The sequence below is a fragment of the Geotrypetes seraphini genome, chromosome 1 (assembly GCF_902459505.1).
Source record: "Geotrypetes seraphini chromosome 1, aGeoSer1.1, whole genome shotgun sequence".
NCBI lineage: Eukaryota > Metazoa > Chordata > Amphibia > Gymnophiona > Dermophiidae > Geotrypetes > Geotrypetes seraphini.
In genome coordinates this window covers 120,512,847-120,535,428 of record NC_047084.1, presented here as the reverse complement: position 1 = coordinate 120,535,428, position 22,582 = coordinate 120,512,847, and the positions used below count along the sequence as shown (strand labels likewise).

General features: G+C 45.6%; 1 protein-coding gene across 1 annotated transcript in view; it reads right to left on the bottom strand.

Moving 5' to 3' along the window:
• The window catches only part of C1H18orf54 (chromosome 1 C18orf54 homolog), an 82,185-nt gene extending 69,223 nt beyond the window's left edge, over window positions 1-12,962 (bottom strand). The window contains exon 1 of the mRNA XM_033937155.1: window positions 12,865-12,962. The gene's annotated coding sequence lies outside the window, so the exon portion shown is untranslated. The remainder of the gene's footprint in view (window positions 1-12,864) is intronic.
• Between the last annotated feature and the right edge of the window lie 9,620 nt (window positions 12,963-22,582).

The following is a 22,582-nucleotide window of genomic DNA, read 5'->3' as shown; positions in this document are numbered from 1 at the left end:
AGGTATTTGGATTAAAAACACACTAGAAGATACGGTGAAAAAGAATGAAAAATTTATATTAAAAAAGGTAACAGAAATGTGTGAGCAGTGGAATCTTTTGCATTTATCTTGGTGGGGGAGAGTTCAAACTGTTAAAATGATGATATTGCCTGTAGTTTGTTATCCAATGGGAATGATACCAGTTTTTTTTCAGGGGTCTTTTTATAAAAAATTGAATTCTAAAGGATAAAAGCTTGTAGAAAGGTTAATGTTTTCTCAAACGCTAGAAATCAAAAGAGAGAGAAAAATTCTGTCTTTAAAGGATGGAAATCTGGACAATAGAAAAAAGGCAATCTTAAAATCTACAAACCTAGAGAGAAGAAAAACGTCTGAACCAAAAGATAGAAATCTGGAGAGAGAAGGAAATAATCTGAACCCAAAGTTTACAAATCTAAACAGAATAAAAAAGTATGTCTTCACAGGGTAGAAATCTGGAGAAAAGGAAAATGTATGTTGCAAAGGATAAAAGTATGAAGAGAGGAAATAGGTTTGTCCAAAGGAGAGAATTCTGGAAAGAGAGAAATCTGTCAATAAAGCTAGAATTCTGGAAATATAAAACAAGTTGGCACAAAAGGATAGATATCTAGAGAGTTTTAAACAAGTCTCCCAAAGGCTTGACATCTTGAGAGAAGAAACTATCCCCAAAGGCTTAAAGTCCGGAGAGGGGTTAAAGCCTGTCCCCAAAGTTCAGAAGACTGAATACATAGAAATCTAGAGAGAGAGAGAGAAATAGTCTATCAGAAGGGTAAAATGCATGGAGAGAAGTAAAATGTCTGTCATTAAAGGTTAGCAGTATAGAGAGAGGTGAAAGGCTTATCTTAAGGCTAGCTCAGATAAATGTAAAATGTTTTTTCCCCTAAAGGAAAGAAATCAAGAGAGAGAGAAAAATTATGTCTAAAAGAGATAGAAATCTGGAAAAAGGAAAAAAGGCTAAAATCCTAGATAGAAGAAAAACATGGGACTCAAAGGATAGACTTAACTGTGGGTTCAGATTTTTTCCAACTCTCCAGATTTCTGTATTCAAAGGGTAGAAATCCAGAGAAAGGAAAAAAGTCAACACTAAAAGCTAGAATCCTGGAAAATGCTGAAGCTGAATTGAGCAAGAGAGGATTTGGAGGAAACGCACCGGTATGTAAAACCTAGTAGGAACATGTCTGTAATGCGCATATGACTACAGAATGCGTAAGCGTCTAATAGTAGATTATATAGAAAAAAATGTCAATCCACAGACTATGAGATAAACTGGAGCAAAAATTACAAAATTTGTTTGGCTAGGTAAAACTCCTAGGATTGCTCTAGTAACTTTACAAAAACCAATTAAGGAGGGCGGGGTAAATTTTCCAAACTTTTATAGGTACCATCAAGCCTATATTTTACGCCAAGGTATGTATTGGATCCTCCCTGAGCTCATTGATTACACCCCGGATTGGTTGTATCTGGAATGGCGACTCATGTTTCCTTTACATCTTTGTCATTTCCTTAGTATCAAGATGCCTAGACTGTATAAAGATAACAGAATTTTAATGGACACATGGAAAACATTACGATTTGTCAGCAACCTAACAAATATTCCTATTAGTAAATCAACAAATCAAACCATATGGCTAAACCCCAAGATTCAAATTGGCGGATTTAAGATCATCTGGAAGCATTGGATGATTGCAGGTATAAGGACTTTAAATGATGTTATTTTAAATGGTAAACTGCTTGATTTTTCACAGTTGCAGCATAAATATGGTCTTAAATCACAAAGTTTTAGGTGGCTGCAACTAAAGCAGACCATTCAGGTAGGGTTCCCTGAATGGAAAAATCTGAATATGCAATATAGTCTGGAATTTCTATGCTTTCAGGCGGACTTTCTGGGACACCAGGCCATACAGTGGTATAAAATTATAAGTGAATATTTTAAAAAGAAACCCAAAAATGATCTTAGAGATATTTGGAGCATTGAGATTAAGCATCAAATTTCAGCATCTCAATGGCCACAAATTTGGTCTTGGAGGATGAGATGTACAGTGTCAGCATCTATGAGACAAACTTGGTTTTTTCTTCTGCATAGAGCATTTTGGACCCCAGTTAGAATACAAAAGTTAAATAGTTCAAAGTCTAATAGATGTTGGCACTGTAATCTTGAAGTAGGGACTTTGGATCATCTTTTGTTTTATTGTCCCTTTATCTTAGCCTTTTGGAACTCAATTTGGGATCAAGTAAATTGTTTATTGGAAAAGCATGTGGCATTATCTTATGGTACAGTATTATTTGATATGTCTATGAGGAAAAAGAGCCAAATATCATTACATAACAATAAACTTTTAATGATAATGATAGGAGTCGCCATTCAGCATATCACAAGTAATTGGAAAAATTACAGTAGACTCAATTACAATTTCTGGTGGAACTCATTATGTCACATATATAAAATGGAAAGAGCAATAGCTATACAACAAGGAAGCTATAAGAAATTTCATAAAATTTGGGAGCCATTAACTTCTTATTGTAATGAGTAAACACCATTTTCTATTGTAATATACACCGTCTGATGATCGGGAAGAGGGGGAGGTATATTTTACATTTTTCTTATTGGGGAAATAATAGAGGAATGATGGGAGGGGAGGGTGGTAATTTTATGTATTGTAGGATAAATCAGAAAGATTGTCAAGTGAGGTGTTTAATTGTATTGTTTTATTGTATGTGCACTTGATGTAAGATTGAAAACGAATAAAGAATTTTTTTTTTTTAAAAAAAGCCTCTTTTTCTGGCCTCTTGCAGTGCTGAAGGGAGGGAAAGAAGGGCAGAGATGAGGACTGAGTGACGAACGGTCTTCAATCCCTTTCAGTGCTGATTGGTCAGAACAGTTCCCGGGGTGGGGAGAGTCATAGAAGGGTCCGCCCTCTAGCTCTGATTGGGGGAGAAGAGAAAAGAAGGCGTCACTTTCAGCTCCTTCTGCCACTCATAGCTAGGGCGGGAGGAGGAACCAGGCCTGGACATGCAGCTGGGAAGATGGGTGCCCGATTTAAACCCACCCCCCCATCCCATCTGCCGCCGCTGCTGCTGTTCTTCTTCTTACCTCCCTGCTGCTGCTGGTAATCGTCGTCCCAGAATGTCCTCTCCGACGTCAGAATTGACGTCGGGAAGAAGGCTTCTGGGCAGCGATTACCAGCAGCAGCAGGGAGGTAAGGAGAGTAGTAGCGGTGGTGGCGGAGGGGGGGGGGTGTTAAATCGGGCGCTGGAGGGAGGCTTTTTTTTTTTTTTACAGTGGCAAGGAGGGAAGGAGGTAGGTAGGCAGGCAGGTTAGCTTCGGTGGTGGGGGTGGGACAAAGTCTGGAAGACAGTGTGGGGGGATCATGGGAAGGAGGCACTGGGGGGCACTAAGGACATGGGAAGGAGGCACTGGGGGGCACTAAGGACATGGGAAGGAGGCATTGGGGGCACTAAGGACATGGGAAGGAGGCACTGGGGGCACTAAGGACATGGGAAGGAAGCACTGGGGGGCACTAAGGACATGGGAAGGAGGCACTGAGGGGCACTAAGGACATGGGAAGGAGGCACTGGGGGTACTAAGGACATGGGAAGGAAGGAGGCAGGGAATAGAAAGGGACAATTGTTGGGCCTGAGTGCAGAAAGAAAGAAAGAAATGAAAGAAAAGATGCATAGTCTGAAGGAAACGCAACCAGAGACTCATGAAATCACCAGACAGCAAAGGTAGGAAAAATGATTTTATTTTCAATTTAGTGATCAAAATGTGTCAGTTTTGAGAATTTATATCTGCTGTCTATATTTTCTACTTTTTTTTTTTTAATAGTTACTAAGGGGACATTGCATATTTTAAAGTCATCTGCCTTGATATATTTGAAACCCCCCCCCAAATATAAATGATAATTAACATTTTCTATGTGTATAGTGTGCTTTGCAGTTTTTTAAAAATTTTATGGTTACCATTATGAATTAATAAGATATTATGTGTGCATGAAAAATGAATGGAAGAAATTGGGGGCAGGGCTAGGGTGGGATTGGGGCGGGCCTAGGGCGGTATTATGTGCGGGACTGAGAATTAATAGATGTCCCCTTTTGATGAAAAAAAATAAATGGTCGCCTTATTCATGCAGCAACTGCATTTTTCTATTGACACAAAGAAAGGTGGATGCTTTGATAACTGACTTCATCATAGAAGACATGCAGTCTTTGAATGTGGTTACAGCCCAGTAAAACAGTCTTAAGCACGAAGTCTCTGGTATCTACTATTGAGAAACGATACAGTGTGATGTGTAGCAATCTTGCTACACATTTTACATCTGTTCGTTATCTTTGCACAACTGCCGACATATGGAGCACTCACAATCACAGTTTCTTTAGTACAACTGTGCACTGGATTGATGAGATGTCTTTGGTGCGAAAATCTGCTCTTAGTTGTACAAGATTTAATGGCCGACACATTTGTGATGCTATTGTATGTGTTCTTGAACAGATTCATGCAAATTTTGGAATTAATGACAAAGTCCAGATGATTATCATTGGCAATGGCTTCAACTTTATAAAGGCATTCAGACTTTATGGTGATCCAGAAAGTTCACCTATTGTAAAACCTGGCAAATCTTTGAACATTGATAGATATGAAGAAAATAGTTTCATAGTTTATTTAAATTTTGATTAAACGCTTATCCAAAGGTACAAAGTGTTGTACAAAGTAATCAAAAATAGCTGGGGCTTAGCTTTCTCTGAGTCCTCAAGGACTGGGGAACCACAGGGGGTCCAGGTAGCTGGGAAGAAATTCCTCCCAGAGACCCCAAACAGTAACTACATGAAGCGCAAGTGCATGGAAGCAGTGGAGCCCAAGAGAAGCCAGTCTGAAGTCCTTCAGGGGTTTATGGGACCTCATTTTCAGAGTAGAGCATTGCAGTAGTCTAGTAGTGACAATATTGTTGACTATATATCCTGTAGTGCTGAAGGAAGAAGTAGGGTCTTACCCTTCTTAGTTTTTGTTGCATAAGACTACTACTTAGTATCTAGCTAGGCACTTGGGACCTGGGTTGACCACTGTCCCAGTATGGAAATTCTTATGTTCTTAACATGATCTTCAAAACTTACCTCCCCCCTTTTACAAAACCATAGCGTGATTTTTAGCACCGGCTGTAGTGGTAACAGTTCTGACGCTCATAGATTTCTTATGAGCGTCAGAGCTGCTGTTGCGGCTGGAGTAATCTGAGGAAACACTTTTTTACGGAAAGGGTGGTAGATGCATGGAACAGTCTCCCAGAAAAGGTGGTGGAAACAGAGACTATCTGAATTCAAGAGGGCCTGTGATAGGCACATGGGATCTCTCAGAGAGAGAAACAGATAATGGTTACTCTGAATGGGCAGACTAGATTTATCTGCTGTCCTTTTTCTATGTTTCAGAAAATCCATTGCTTAGTTCTAAAATCTGTTTTACTCTTTTCAGATCTTGCCAAGTACATGTGACCTGGATTGGCCACTGTTGGAAACAGGATTCTGAGCTTGATGGACATTCAGGCTGTCCTAGTATGACAACTTTATGTTATTATGTAAAAAAAGGTGAGCTAGCTGGGGCTTTTGAGGTTGCATGCTCTGAGAATTTTTAATGGCACTTATGTTAACTATTTCAAAACCTCAAGGAAACTTTAAGGGGTTCAGAAATAAACATAGAAACATAGAAGATGACGGCAGAAAAAGGCTACAGCCCATCAAGTCTGCCCACTCTGCTTACCCACCCCCTGTCTATGCCCTAATGACCCAATTTCCTTATCTTGACCCTCGTAGGGATCCCACATGGGTATCCCATTTATTCTTAAAGTCTGGCACGCTGTCTGCCTCGATCACCTGCACTGGAAGCTTGTTCCAATGATCAACCACTCTCTCTGTGAAGAAATACTTTCTGATGTCGCCATGAAATTTTCCGCCCCTGAGTTTGAGCGGGTGCCCTCTTGTGGCCGAGGGTCCCTTGAGAAAGAAAATATAATCTTCCACTTCGACACGTCCCGTGAGGTACTTAAATGTTTCGATCATGTCTCCCCTCTCCCTACGTTCCTCGAGAGTGTAGAGCTGCAATTTGTTCAGTCTCTCTTCGTACGAGAGACCCTTGAGCCCCGAGATCATCCTGGTGGCTGTCCGCTGAACCAATTCAATTCTGCGCACATCTTTACTGTAATGTGGCCTCCATAATTGCACACAGTACTCCAGATGAGGTCTCACCATGGCCCTGTACAACAGTATTATGACTTCAGGTTTTCGGCTGACGAAACTTCTATTGATACAACCCAATATCTGCCTTGCCTTAGATGAAGCCTTCTCCACTTGATTGGCAGTTTTCATGTCTGCACTGATGATTACTCCTAAATCTCGTTCTGCTGAAGTCCTAGTTAAAGTTTCTCCGTTCAAGAAGTACGTCCTGCATGGATTTCCGCTTCCGAGGTGCATGACCTTACATTTCTTAGCATTGAAGCCTAGCTGCCAGGTTGAGGACCAACTTTCCAATGTAAGCAAGTCCTGCGCCATATAATTCTGTAAACTGCATTCACTTACTATATTACATAGTTTGGCGTCATCGGCGAATAGTGTTATTTTACCTTGAAGCCCTTGAGTCAGATCCCCTATGAATATGTTGAAAAGGAGTGGACCCAGGACCGAGCCCTGCGGCACTCCACTGGTCACCTCCGATGTTTTAGAGAGGGTACCATTAACCACCACCCTCTGAAGTCTGTCACTCAGCCAATCATTGACCCATGCAGTTAGTGTCTCTCCTAACCCCATCGATTCCATCTTGCTTAGCAGCCTGTCAAAAGCTTTACTGAAGTCCAGGTACACGACGTCCAAAGACTCTCCCAAGTCCAACTTTCTTGTTACCCAGTCAAAGAAGCTGATGAGATTGGATTGGCAGGACCTACCCTTGGTGAATCCATGCTGACTGGGATCCCGAAGATTCCCTTCATTCAAGATCGTGTCCAATTTGCATTAGTGTTTCCATGAGTTTGCACACTATTGATGTGAGACTCACCGGTCTATAATTCGCAGCCTCTGCCCTGCAACCCTTTTTATGCAGAGGAACGACATTAGCTAATTTCCAGTCCAGGGAAACTTTCCCCTTACTTAGGGAGAGATTGAATAGCTCAGTCAACGGTTTCACCAGGACATCGCTCAATTCTCTGAGCACTCTTGGGTAGGATTCGTCCCTCAGCATTATGCCTCCATGAATCTCCTTAAAGCATGACGGCGCTGCATGAACATTGGGGAGGAGATGGCACTTCTGCAATAGCCAGCCTTGATATGGAAAAGGCCTTTGATAGTATCTCTTGGCAATATCTTTTTTGGGTCTTGCCAAAGTATGGTGTCGCTGGGCCTTTCCTTCAGTGGATTCAGGGTCTTTACACTGAGCCACAGGCACATCTTATCATCAATGGCAGACTATCGTCTTCTTTCCAGCTTTGCCGGGGAACGCACCAGGGATGCCCCCTTTCTCCCCTGTTGTTCGTCTTGGCTATTGAACCCTTAGCCATTAAAATTTGCTCTGGCCCTGAGCTCCGGGGTATCCAGATAGGGAACGCAGAGTGTCATAATACCTTATTTGCGGATGATATCTTGCTTTTTCTAGACCACGCCCCCTGTCATCTGCCGGTGGCATTGCGCTTGGTGACTGAGTTTGGCTCCATTTCCGGTCTTAAAGTGAATTGCGCGAAATCTGAACTGCTACCTTTGTCGGGGCTGGGGTGGAAGCCCTGGCACAATACCTTGCCAATCCCTCCAGTGCGTAAACCAATGCGTTATTTTGGAATTTATCTGCATATGGATCCTCGGGTTATGTATCAAAGTAACATGGTGGCGGCTATAGATAAAATCGGAGCCCTTTGTGCCGCATGGCAAGATCTCCCATTGTCCCTGCTGGGGAGGGCGGCATTGGTTGCTGCCCAAATTATTGGATCCTATACAAGCGGTGCCTTTTTGGGTGTTACAGCGGGACATCCGTAAGTTACATTCGCTTTTTACTACTTTTCTTTGGCGACATCATTCGGCACGCATTGCGTACGCAAAGTTGACCCTTTCCAAGAGGGAGGGGAGCTTGGGCCTTCCTAATGTTCGCGCCTATAATGTGGCGGCCCTTATGCATTTTATTCACGAAGGGGTGACAGGGATCACTAGCTTTTCCCCTTCGGGGTGGGTGTCCAGTTGGTGTGCACCTTTCTGAATCTATTGCACTCTCCTCATCCACAGGGTACACAGAAGGGTTTCTTGTCCTCTAAATTGCGGTTTCTGCGCCCTTTGTCTGGCCTGGCATTGGTGGCGTGCATTGCAAGCCCGATCTCCCATGACTTCTCCTTTTTTACAACTGCAGGGCAATCCCAGTTTCCTACCGGGCCTTGATCATTCTCCGTTTGTGGGTTGGGCTTCCTGGGGGGCTTCCCTTCTTTTTTACCTGATTGACCGGGAAACGGAGGTTTTTTCCACCTTTACCCAACTCCAAGACCAGTGGACCATCTCTCGCCAACAATTTTTCACTTACTTGCAAGCTCATCATTATTTTCAGAGTATAGCGCAGTTACAGTATAGCGCGGCAGGGCTCCCTTGATGAGCTTCTCCTTAGTGTGCCGGCTTCCCAAAGCTCCCTTTCTATGTGATATCAGGTGATCCGTTCCTCTGTCTCTTCGGGGCCATTACATTCTCTCCGAGACTTGTGGAACCGGGAGCTTGTCGCGTCTTATATCCCTTCATGGACCTTTTCCACACTTTATACCTTCATGGACCTTTTCCATACTTTATATGCTTTTGTGAAATCCGCGGCTTGGCATGAGACCCAATTTAAGACCCTTCATAGGGCATATGTTACTAGGGAAAGGGGTGCTCGCATGGGTTTATGGGATACCGCTCTGTGCTCTAAATGCAAACAGGCCCCTAGGACGTTACTGCATTCTTTTTTGGAGTGTCTGGAACTCACCCTGTGGAATTCTTCCTTTACGGAGCTTCAATTGGTCTTGCAGCGTGACCTGGAATGGGATTATAAAACCTTGCTTCTTGGCGATCAAACCCTACTGGAAGCACAAGGCCTCACTGTACTTCAGCACCGTTTTATCTATCTGACCCTCCTCACGGTTAAATGGACGATCCTACAATACTGGACTCAGGAGGGGGCTATTCCTTGGACTGCTGGCTTAATCAGATGTCCGAGTTAGTAGATCTTGGCCAAGATTCTATCTCTTAGGCATAATAAAGTAATTTCCTCTCTTATACATAAAGACCAGGTAGGATTCATTAGGAATCGCTTCATTGGAGATAATCTAAGACTTTTCCATCATATTAATGTTCATGTTAAATATATCCAGGACCCAGTGGTGGGTCTTGCCATCGACGCTGAAAAAGCTTTCGATCGAGTCGAATGGCGATTCCTGCTAAGGGTTCTCCACTGGTACAATTTTGGACCGTATTTCACTGACTGGATCAAAACACTTTATTGGCAACCTTCCTCTCGTATCCTAATTAACAACTTTCTCACTAACAAAGAGGAACCCGGCAAGGGTGTCCCCTTTCCCCTTTAATTTAGCCCTTGAACCCCTTCTAGCTGTAATCCGACAATGTCCCACTATCCGAGGAATATCGTCCTCACTCAGACAAATTAAACTTGCTGCCTATGCAGATGACATCCTTCTATTCATTCGAGATCCTCTTAACTCTCTACCTGCACTCATATCCATAGTCACTGAATATTCCCTGCTCTCTGATTACTTAGTTAATTGGGAAAAATCCGAAATCTTTCCATTAAATGATCGTATAACATTAACTGAGTTATCTCGCTTTCCGTTTCATTGGTCCACTGATCCCATCAAATATTTAGGTATTTTGATCCATAAGGATCCCTCCTTAGTCATGGATATCAATGTGGACAGAGTGAAAAAATTGGTAACTCACTCGGTATCCAAATGGTCTCCTCTCTTCCTCTCCTGGTGGGGTAGAATTGCCTCCATTAAAATGACCCTGGCCCCTCAAATTACTTATATTTTGTCCATGCTCCCTTCTCGCTGCAATAAATCTGTATTCCAATGGATTAATCACAAACTTTCCGGTTTTATTTGGAATAATAAAAAAAACCCGTATTGCCCTTGCAAGATTGATGGCTTCTAAGATCCGAGGAGGTATGAACCTTCCTGATTTCCATCAATATTATATAGCTTCCCTCGTGAAATACGGAGTTCACTGGTTTCAAAAATCTCTGTTGCCTGATTCTCCCACTTGGCTTGAGATGGATCACTTTATTTGCTCCCCATATCCTATTTTTGCCCTTTGTACAATGAATTTGCCTAAACTTTTAAAGGTGTATGCCCTGTTGAGTGCAACACAGCTAGCTTTACACGCTCTGGATGCTACAGCTGATATTTCAATGTATAATAGACCGGATATGTCACTCTGGAACAATTCAAGACTTAAATTTAAAGGCAAAACATTCTACTGGAAAAAGTGGCAGCTGACTGGTCTCTGGTAGGTGGACCAATTAAGGACCTCTGACTCGATCATACCTTTTTCTGCATTGTGTATCCAATATCCCTTAATCCATACATGCCACTCACAATGGCTTCACCTCACCTCTGCTATATCTACTGCATCGCTGATATCAGATGATAAATCCTCCCCCAACACTGTGCACAGGTGGTACAATTTGGTTCTGTCTGGTGGCAAGGCTGTATCTATCTTTTATCGTATTTAAGGGATCATCGCTACACCTTCTCTACCCAATCTGTGAAACATTGGGAAAGTATGCTATGTACACCTCTACAGGACATTGACTGGGACTTATTATGGTCGGCAACAAATTGCCCTCTGATGTCATCGAGAGTTTCCCAATCCATGTTCTATGTTATGTGGCATGCTGTTTGGACTCCGTTTCGCATGTGGAAAGCCAAACTCAAGCCATATCCTCGTTGCTGGCATTGCCTTGAAGCAGATGGTACACTGGATCATATGCTGTTTCACTGCAAATCTGTTTATTCCTTTTGGTCCCGCATATGGACAACTATTAAGTCTGTTACTTCTTGTACCTCTGATTTAACATTTGATGTTATCATTATTAGATCTCAACATCCATGTTTTGCCCAATCAAGCTGCCCTTCAAGACTGATAGATGCCATGTTTGTAAGGGCTCTTATGCAAATTCTGAAGAATTGGATATCGGCTTCTTTGCTAGATTATACTTTCTGGTGGAATTCGCTCTGCCTTTATAATAAATATGAAACATATGCTTATGAAAAATGTATTTCCAGGATGTCTGTGCAAACATTTCATCCTCCTTCCCCATGGAAATTATTGGATTCTTTTATGCAATCTGGTTAATTGACTTCTGCCTTCAGCTTCTGCTGTCTAGTCCTTTTCCGGTCTTTCTTTTCTTTCCCTATTTCTATCATCTTCTTTTTAGTCTTCTTTCATGCTACTGATTCTATTGTGGTTAATTTATAGGGGCTAATTGTACAGTGGATTGTATGAGCCATTGCCACTTAATTTTAGTGCTATATATTTTCACTGTATTTGCAGTTGTTGTTTTTTGTTATTTTCCTAAAAATTTTCAATAAAAAATTTTGAACTAAAAAAAAAGATGTCTGAGTTAGCAAGGTTTGAGCTCTGCTATCATAAACGTTCCATCAGTTCAGAGGTTCGGGCATACCTGGCTTTATGGAGAGTGTTCTTGCAGTTGCCTCTAGTCTCTCGCCATGGGGAGGGGAGGTAGGGGGGGTGCTTGTTTGGGGAGGCAGTGTGGTGTGCACATGACTATATGATTGGTTTGAGTGGGTGTTGTATCTTGAGTAGGGGATTCTTCGGGATAGGTACATTTTTATAACAAAATTTCTGGGGTCACATGGGGGACATGGGATGATCTTGGGGTTGGTGTGTTTTGAGAGCGTGGATGGGAGATATCTGCCGCTCATTGTTTCTTTTCTCCTTGACTGGGGAGCTTGTTATGCTCTGCAGCCCCACACGTTTATTAACTATTATACTAGTTTTTATGTGCTCAGGGGGGGGGGACAGCAGGCTCCTCATTCTTTTGCCATTTTTGTGGTTTTTCAGTCTTTCGAAAGCACACACTGTAACCTTTATGCCATTACTGCGATCTCTGATAGTGCGGCTGTTTGTATTGTACTGTTTTACACTGTTCCTAGCCGCTTGCGTTTGTTTGCCTCTGTATTTCTTGTATGCCCTTTGTTGCTCTGGTTGACCTCAATAAAAATGATTTAAAAAAAAAATGCTGAATTATGTTTAATTGCAGACCTGATTTATCTCATGTTCTAGCCTGCCTACCCTAGGTGTTGTAGCTTGGGTGTTTTAGCTTCTTATGGTTATCTCAGCATACACAGTATTGTATTCCCCCATCCTGGACATGTAACAGAAAGATTGCAGGGCTTAGCCTGTCCACATAGTTATTTCATCCAAACAGCTTGAACCTTTTAATGCAGTATTTGTTTAAATAAATGAATTTACATTTGGAAAAAAAAATGAACATGAATGTATCTTAAACACTAGTCATTATATTGGAGGTGGTTTGACCCCCAAAGCCTAGATGTAGCCCAAACAGAAAAATCCCCCTAGTCAGGGTGACCCAGGTACAGCGCTGCGTATGTGTTTCAGTGGTTGCAAATGGGGTGGAGGAGGGGCGAGGCTTCTCCACGTGCAGAAACGCTCTGCACGCGAGGGAAGGGTTGTCCTCGAGCGCAGATTAAGCGTCAGGAGCATGGAACGTCTCGAGGGAGCGGGGCTGAAGGGGACGTTGACCGCGAGCGCTTCAAGACCCCCTCCCGCCCTCAAATCAGAAATAACACAGGCTCGTAGCGCGCTCCTTACTTATAACGCTCCTCCTCCTCTTCGGAAGCGGCGCCATTGGTCGAGACCTCTAGCAATCACCGTTGGGGAAGCGCGATGAGTCACCTGAGAGCTAAAAGGAAGATCTGGAAAAGTAGGCGGAGCGTGTTACGTCCTTCTCGGAGATTGGACGGGCGGCGCCGAGGGGCGTGGAATCCGTACGCTTCGCTTGTGCGGAGCGTCGGCCGCTAGGCCTGCAGCTGATTGGCTGAGCCTTTTACCGCTTTTCCCGCCTCTGCCTGAACAGATGGAGGGAGCAAGACGAGATTCCCCTGCAAACGCCACAGGAAATGAAGTAGATAAAGAGCTGAACCACCGTCCATCCAGTCACCCAAGTTGAAATGGGCTTTAATATTTCTGGCCAATAGACTATACAAGTCCACCCTGTACCACCGGAGATGCCGTTAAAGCCCACTCCAGCCTATCTTAACCATCCTCTCACTGGGGCTTCTATCAAAGCCCTCCCCTGCTCATCCTAAACCACAGACCATGCAAGATTGCCCAGTTCTGGTGCTGCCCGATTCATGATTCAAATCAATTCCAGTGGCATACCACAGGCAGGAGGGGGGCAGTCCACCCCGGGTGCACGCCCCAAGGGGGTGCACAGCTGGCCACCCTCCAGTGTTCTCCCTAGGCCGGCAAACTGCGGCTCTTTAGCCACTTGAGTACCACCGCCACCATCGGGAACAGGCCGGAGCTGAGCTCTCCCAGCTCTTCTCTGCGGGGCTGACCAATCGCTGCCTGGCTGTCCAGGAACGTCTTCTCCGACGTTAGAATTGATGTCGGGCGGCGAAAGTTGGTCAGCCCTGCAGGGAAGAGAAGCAGGCCGAACTCAGCGCTGGTCTATTCCCGATGGCGGCAGTGGCAGCCTATTCCCCAGCGGCGGTGGCAGCATTTTCCCAATGGCGATGGCATGGGGGAGGGGAGGGCAGGGTGAAACAAAGAAAAAGAAAAAAATGGGGCACGGAGAGAGAGAGAGAAAGACAGACATAGAGAAAGAAGGGGGCAGGGTAAAACAAAGAAAGAAATGGGGCATGGAGAGAGAGAAAGAAAGAAGCGGGCATGGAGAGAGAAAGAAAGAGGGGGGCATGGAGAGAGAGAAAAAGAAAGAAGGGGACAGGGTGAAACAAAGAAAAAGTTTGGGGAGGGAATGAGGTCTGAAGGAGAGGAAGCATACAGGAGGCTGAAAGAAGGGAAGAAATATTGGATGCACAGTCAGAAGAATAAAGAGACTGATGAAATTGCCAAAGGTAGGAAAAATATTTTATTTTCAATTTAGTGATCAAAATGTGTCCGTTTTGAGAATTTATATATGCTGTCTATATTTTAAACTATGGCCCCCTTTTACTAAACCGCAATAGCGGTTTTGAGCACAGGGAGCCTATGAACGTCGAGAGCAGCGTGGGGCATTCAGCGCAGCTCCCTGCGCTAAAAACCACTATCGCGGTTTAGTAAAAAAGGAGGGGTGTATATTTGTCTATTTTTGTATAGTTGTTACTGAGGTGACATTGCATAAAGTCATCTGCCTTGACCTCTTTGAAAATCTGTGGAATATAAATGATAATTAACATTTTCTCTGCGTACAGTGTGCTTTGTGTTTTTAAAATTTTATTGTTGGTAGATCATTTTGACTTGGTAAAGGGGAGGGAGGGAGGGGAGCTGCTGAAAGACATCTAGTAATCCTTGCAGGCTTGACTGTGCAGGGAATTATTTTTGTAAAATCATGTTTTGTTATGTGACTGGCATTATTTAGACTTTAATTTCTATGAATGAATAGAATAAAAATGATATAAAATTACTTGCTTGTTTTTATGTGCGTGCGCTGAAGGAAAGTGGAGAGAGGACGCTGAAGGGAAATTAGGAAGAGAGCGGGGAGAAGACGCTGATTTATAAATTGACAATTGTATAGAATATTGTTTCTTTTTATGCTTTAATATAATAAGTTCAATATAAAACAATTCAAGGCTTGTCTGGATGGAATCAGGTGGTTTGCGGGGATGGGGACCAAGCTGACTGGGAGGGGACGGAGACAAATTTTTTCCCCGTCTTTCTCTAGGCTCTGCCACGAATCGATTTTGACTACATGCGGACGTGCAGGGTGTCAGTCGGGTTGACGTAGCCGTTGTAGCGCAAGCGGGCATGGGGAATGGCTCTCAAAAAAAATCTTAATCATTGTACTGCTGATTTTGGCTCTTTTGAGTTTGCCTACCACTGCCCTAGGGCCTTTTAGCTGGGCGCTGCGCCCGGCTAATTTAGATGATTGCCCGACTGCCATCTATCGTGAATCGTGCCGTTGCTCAACATTTTTTTTAAATAACAACTCCCGCCTCTCACCGGCTTGGCGATTTCTCACCTTAGCCCGTAGCGAACTCATGCTTCAGGGCTTTAAGGTGTGCGTGCCAGCTTCCCTTCTCTTCCCTCCAAAACAAGAAGTTACGTTCCGGGGGGGGGGGGGGGGGGTGGAAGAAGTCGGCATGAATACGTTCGAGCCCCGGAGCATGAGTTCGCTAGGACTAAGGTCAGCGACAGAGGGAAGCTAAAACTTATCTTGCTGCTCTTCCTTGCTTCAGGCCTTCCTGGCTGCCAGGTCCTACCTACTTTCTGTTTCCGCGAAAGTAGGAGCCGGCAACGAGGAAGGCCCGAAGCAAATACGAGCAGCAAGAGGTCAGCGATGGAGGGAAGCTTGCGACTCCGCCGATGGGAAGAGAAATGCTGCTGCTGCTGCACCCAAGGGGGGAGGGGGGAAGAGAGATGGTGTTGCTGCACCGAAGGGAGGAGGGGGAAGAGAGATGCTGCTGCTACTGCTGCAACCAGTTGGGGAGGGGGCAAGAGAGAAGTGCTGCTGCTGCACCCAACTGGGGAGAGAGAGGGGAGAAGGAACACCAGTGAAGGGAGAGGAAAGACATACCAAGACCATGGAAGTAAAGGAAAGGAAAGGAGCTACCAGACCATGAAGGGGGGAGAGATGTCGGGGGGGGGGGAGGGAGAGGAGGCAGATGCCAGACCAGGTGGAAGGAAGGAGAGAAAGGAAGGAGAAGAGATGTTAGATAATGGAGTGGGAGGGGGAGACGGAAGGAGAGGAGAGAGATGCCAGGGCATGGGGAAGGAAGGGAAACTAAAGGATACAAAATGCCAGACCAGAGGGAAAGAAAGGAGAGGAGGTGCCAGAGGGAGCGATAGGAGGGAAATACCAGGGCATGGGGGGAGAGAAGGGAAGGAGATAGAGATGCCAGACCATGAGGTGGAGTGGGAAGGAAGGAAAGGACGAGAGAGATGCCAGAGCATAGGGGAGGGGGTGAAGCCAAAATGAATCATGTACAAAGGAGAGAAAGGGCACAGGATACACAGTTTATTGAAGGGACATAGAAAGAGAGAAGATGCCATATGGAACAGAGAGAGGGTAGACAGTGGATGCAAGGGGCAGAGAGAGGATGGACAGTAGATGGAAGGGGTAGAGAGAGAGAGAGAGAGAGGGCACAAGATGGGGGGAAGGGGCAAAGAGAGGGCAGATGTTGCATGGAATGGAGAGAGGACAAACCCTGTATAGAAAGAAGAGAGCAAAGAGAAGATGATTAAAGCAGAAACGACAAAAGGTAGAAAGATTCTAAGTAAAGCAACAAAAAAATCAAGTAGTATTGTAACTGTATTGATAAAATTTTATAAATAGGAAATGGAAATATGACAATTTTTTGGACTAAACCCTTTTCCTCAGCTCAGGACAGGATACCATAACAGTACTGTTCTGAAGAAAGATTTGGCCTCTGAAAGCTAATTGAAAAATGGATTAGTCCAATAAAATGGTATTTCTTATTTCTCATTATTTGTTTTATTTTTATTTGTAAAGTGGTGATTGTTATGTATCAGTTTTTTCAAATTTACATCTACTGTCTTTATATTTTGCACAGTATTAGAGGACATGTGTTACTGTTTCATTTATTTCTGCATGAATTTAAACAACTAAAAAAAAAAGATAAAATATAGCTCATCCAGTCATACAAGAAATGGCTCTACAGCAGGGATGGCCACACTTTTTGGGCTTGCGAGCTACTTTTAAAATGACCAAGTCAAAATGATCTACCAACAATAAAATTTTTAACAAAACACAAAGCACACTGTACGCAGAGAAAATGTTAATTATCATTTATATTCCGCGGGTTTTCAAAGAGGTCAAGGCAGACGATTCTATGCAATGTTACCTCAGGAACAACTATACAAATTTAGACAAATATACCCCCTCCCTTTTTACTAAATCGCAATAGCGGTTTTTAGAGCAGGGAGATGCACTGAATGCCCTGCGCTGCTCTCGATGCTCATAGGCTCCCTGTGCTAAAAACCGCTATTGCAGTTTAGTAAAAGGGGGGCCATATTGCAAAATATAGACAGCAGATATAAATTCTCAAAACAGACACATTTTGATCACTAAACTGAAAATAAAATCATTTATCCTACTTTTTTGTCTGGTGATTTCATGAGTCTCTGTTTGCACTTCCGACTATAAATTCAATATTTTTTCTTTCTGCCCCTCCCCTTTTCTTTCTGTCTCTCTCCCCCTGCCCCCCCCAAGCCATCGCGCCAATTTCTCCACTTCCCCGATTCTTTCCCTACCCCCTAAGACACCATGCCGATTGCTCCCTGCTTCCACGAGCCAGGCCAGGAATGTACAAGCGCTGGACTCACAAGACTTCACCTCTCATGTCAATTCTAACGTTGGAGAGGAAGTTCCAACTATTGGCCGACAAGTCCAACTATTGGCCGACAAGTCCAGCGATTGGCCGACCCAGAACTTTCTCTCTGATGTCAGAATTGACGTCAGAGGTGAAGTCTTGTGAGTCCGGCGCTTGTACGCGCCTGGCCTGGCTCAGGGAGACAGGAAGAAAAAGATTGCCAAGGCAACGCGATCAACTCACATTGCCTTTGCGATCTACTGGTCAATCGCGCTCGACCATTTGGGCACCCCTGCTGTTATGGTATCCTGTTCTGACCTGAGGAAAGGGGTTTAGTCCCCAAAAAACTGCCTTATTTCCATTTCCTATTTATAAACTTTAATCAATAGATACAATACTACTTGATTCTACGTAAAGCAACAAAAAAATTTTTTCTACCTTTTGTCATTTCTGCTTTAATCATCTTGTCTTCACTCTTCTTTCTAGCCAGCATCTGTCCGCTCCGTCTTCCATGCAGCATCAGCCCCTTCCATCCACTGTCTGCCCTCTCCCCGTTCCATATGGCATCTTCCCTCTTTTTGTGCTCCTTCAATAAACTGTCTATCCTGTGCCCCTTCTCTTCTCCTTTGTACATGATTGGTTTCAGCTCTGCCACCTCTCCATTTTTCTCTCTCTGTCACCACCCGTCCCCTATGCTCTGGCATCTCTCTCTTCTCCTTTCTTTCCTTTGCACCCCACAGTCTGGTATCTTCCCTTCCCTGATTCTCTGGCATCTCACTCCTTTCCTTTTCTTCCATCTATCCCTCCCCCTCCATGCTCTGACATCTCCTTCTTCCTTTTCCCCTTCCTTTTCCCTTGGTCTGGCATACTTTCCTCCTTCCCTCCATGCCCTGGCATCGCTTCCTCCCTCCCTTCCCTCCAATCCCTGGCATCTCGTTTCATTCCCTACCTGATCTTCTTTCTCCCTCCAGTTGGGTGCAGCAAGTCTCTCCCCCTCTGCTCCCTTTCCTCCTTATGTCACCCAAGGTGGCGTCATGAACTTCTTCAGGCAGCAGCATTCACAATTCACTGCTGTTGCCAGCTTCGGGCCTTCTTCTCTGTCGGGTCCTGCCTTCATAAAAACAGAAGTAGGCAGGACTCGGCAGAGAGGAAGGCCTGAAGCTGGCAACAGCAATGAATTGTAAATGCTGTTGCTAGGCGAAGAAGTTCATGACACCACGCCGAGCACCCGGGGCAGACTGCTACTCTCCCCCACCCACACGACCCTCCTATCTCTCCCTCCCTCCCATCACGAGACTCTAAACAGCACTGCTCTACTCTAAGCAGGCTGCTTCAGGGCTTTCTCCTGCCATGATTCCCTCTAGCATGTCACTGATGAGGGAAGGAGGGAGAAAGGAGGGTCGGATTGGGTTGGGGGGCGCCCGGGATGATGCCAGCAAATCCAGCAAGGGTAAGGCCCCAAAACACAGAACTGGCGGGCCCCCCTGACCATTTCGGGCCCTACTGGGCCTATCCTTTAATCCGGCCCTGCTTCCCCCCCCTATATGCCCTGACATTCCACTCCATGGTATGGTATCTCCTTTCCCTCCCTCCCTCCCTCCCATGGTCTTTGCATCTCTTTCCTCCTTTTCCTGATCTTCCTTCTCCCTCCTTCCCTCTCTCCCCAATTGGGTGCAGCAGCATTTCTCTTTCCCCTCCCCCCATTGGGTACAGCAGTATCATCAGCATTTCTCTTTTCCTCCCCCCCAATTGGGTACAGCAGAAGCAGCATTTCTCTTCACCCTCCCCCCTAATTGGGTACAGCAGCAGCATCATCAGCATTTCTCTCAAACCCCCCCCCACACACACACAATTGGGTACAGCGGAAGCACCAACATTTCTCTTCCCCCTCCCCCTCTAATTGGGTACAGCAGCTTTTCTCCTCCCATTCACACCCCCCCCCCCTGTCTTACACACCCGGCAGATTCGCTATAGACAAAGGCAAGTTGCAAGTTTCCCTTCGTCGCTGACCTATCTCCCAAAGGTCAGCGACAGAGGGAAGCTTACAACTTGCTGCTCTTGCTTACTTCGGGCCTTTCTCGTTACCGGGTCCTCTCTTCGCGGAAACAGAAAGTAGGCAGGACCCAGCAGCGAGAAAAGCCTGAAGTAAGCAAGAGCAAGTAAGCTTCCCTCCATGGCTGGCCTATCTCCCGCATGCTCCGGGGCTCTAATGGTCCATGCCGGCTTCTCTTCCCTACCCTCCCCCCCCCCCCCCCCGACATAACTTCCGGTTTCGGAGGGAAGCCGGGTTCGAGTTGCTTGCTGGGTTTTGTTTAAAGTCCGGCGGGAGTCTTTCGGCAGCTCTTCAGGCTGCGCATTAAGCAGTGGCGGCAGCAGGATTCAGCTGGGCAGGCATCTAAATTTGCTGGGCGGAGCGCCCGGCTGAAAAGCGCTGGGGAGAACACTGCATTCCTACCCCGTGATTCCTGGTAACCCTCCCTTGCCCCCTCGTTCTGTTCTCTCTCAGCTTCTAGCTCTCAGTGCCTGTCTACTCATTCCTTTTCCAGAGCCTCCCTGAACACTTCTCCTCTCTATGCCAGACCTAAGGCTGGAAGTCTGTCTGATCTACACTGCAGCTCTTCTTTGTTCCCAGATATTCCTTAGCCAGCCTTATTCAAGGGATCGGGTGCATTTTTCCAATGTAGGTATGGATCTGTTGTTAGATGATTTCATGGTATGTTTTGAAGGGCTGGTCAGCCCGGCGGGGTGCTAGGTCACAGCTCAGTTGAGTGGTGGGGGGGACCTGTAAGACTTACAGGGCTCTGGTGGTAATCCAGAGGGATTGGGCTCATCAGGAAAAGTGCACATAATTGGAAATAAGCTCATGGAGCAGTGTCTATTTGAGCCAGGTGACCTAGAAAAAGGGGCCTGGAGGTCCATGCCACCCCCAGGCCCTAGATGACATGGTGAGGTCAGGGGACAATAACTAAATTATATTGTTAACACGTTGGTAGCTTGAGAGGTATTTTCCTGTTCATACTTGTTGCAATTGTGTTTATCACTAAACAGAGTTGTAGCCTGTATCACTATGGTAAAGTTGTGCAAATGTATTTTTATGATGTTAAGTACAAGTGGGTGAGGTAATGGTATGAAAGGGGGGGGTCTGAATTTTCCAACCTCTCAAGATCCTCCTACAATTTCTCGCAGTCTGCATTCAATTTAAGTTGTTGGAATAATTTTGCGTCATCTTCCTTCCATTCCACTGTCCCATCTCGCTCTTCCTCCCCAGCACAAATGACAGACGTTTACCAATGCATATTTTTACCCCTGCAGGAGGCTTGGACACATCACAGAGGAAGAAAATGGCCATCTGTTGGAGCCAGAAATATACTGAGGTTTGAAGGCAGGACAAGCCCCCTATAAAAGGGAATGACATTAGCTCTGAGCTGTTTATCTCTGGCTCCCTCTGCTGGCAGAGGGTCAATTAGGGGTGATTCCTCATGGTAAGCACCAACCCCTTTAAGAAGGGGCCTGGGAACATACAGCTGCAGCTTTGCAGCCCAGTACTCCCGAGACAGAGACATAATTGGGGTAATATTTAGTCCATTGTGGAAACATAGAAAGTGACGGCAGATAAGGGCCATGGCCCATCCAGTCTGCCCACACCAATGACCCTCTCTTACCTATCTCTGTGAAGAGCTCCCACGTGTTGATCCCATTTAGTCTTAAAATCAGGAACGCTGCTGGCCTCAATTACCTGCAGTGGTCTGAAATTTGGCAGGTAAGACTTAAGCTAAGAAACGAAAGGTACATAAGAATTGCCATTGCTAGGTCAGACCAGTGGTCCATCGCGCCCAGCAGTCTGCTCCCACGGCGGCCCCCAAGTCAAAGACCAGAGCCCTAACTAAGATCAACCCTACCTGCGTACGTTCCGGTTCAGCAGGAATTTGTCCAACTTGTCTTGAATCCCTGGAGGGTGTTTTCCCCTATAACAACCTAAGGAAGAGCGTTCCAGTTTTCCACCACTCTCTGGGTGAAGAAGAACTTCCTTACGTTAGGTCATGCATTTGGGCTACAGAAATAGAGGGAACAGTACAATTGTGCATGAAAGAAAAGTGGAACGTGGGTATGATAATATGTGATGCTCTTAAGGTAGCCAAACAGGTTGAAAAGACAACAGCGAAAGCTAGAAGGATGCTAGGGTGCATAGGGAGTAGAGAGCTGCACGGGAACGGGGATGACGGGGATCCCGTGGGTTCCCCCTTTGGGTCACGGGGATCCCATGGGGACACCCCCTAGGGTCATGGGGATCCCGTGGGGACGCCTCCGAGGGTCGCGGGGTTCCTGCGGGGTTGGATCGCAGTGCACTCGAGCCGCGAGGGTAGTCTCCTTCTCCTTACCTGCCCTGTCGCAGCACACAGCCGAACGGAAATCTTCCCGATGTCAGCGCTGACGTCAGAGGGAGGGCTTAAGCAAAGCCCTCCCTTCCTCCGACGTCAGCGCTGACATCAGGAAGACTTCCGGTCGGCTGTGTGCGGCAGGGCAGGTAGGGAGAAGGCAATGGCGTACGAAAGAGGGGGGAGGGGGCGGTCCGCCCCGGAGAATGTGCACAGCCAGTCAGGTCCCCCAATCGACCGACAACAGGCCCGGCCAACAAATCTCCCTGCCCTGTAGCCGCGAATCTAAATTACCTCTTACAGCAACTTCACTACTCCAGCTGCTGTAAGAAGGTAATTTAGATTCGCGGTTACAGGACAGGGAGATTTGTCTGACCGGGCCTGTTCTGTTGTCGGTCGGGTGCAAAAGCGCCACAAAGGTGGAGGGAGGAAAGGTGGAGTGAAGAAGAAAAGATGCTTAAGGGGGGAGAAGGCCGCTGAAAGCACTGAGGAAGACAAAGGGGTGGAAAAGAACGCTGAAAGGACATGGGGTAAACGGGAGGAGGGGGGGGGGTAAGGACCCTGAAAGCACTGGGGAAGACAAAGGGGTGGAGAATGCCACTGAAAGGACATGGGGAAAACAGGGGTGGAGAAGGCCGCTGAAAGGACATGGGGAAGACA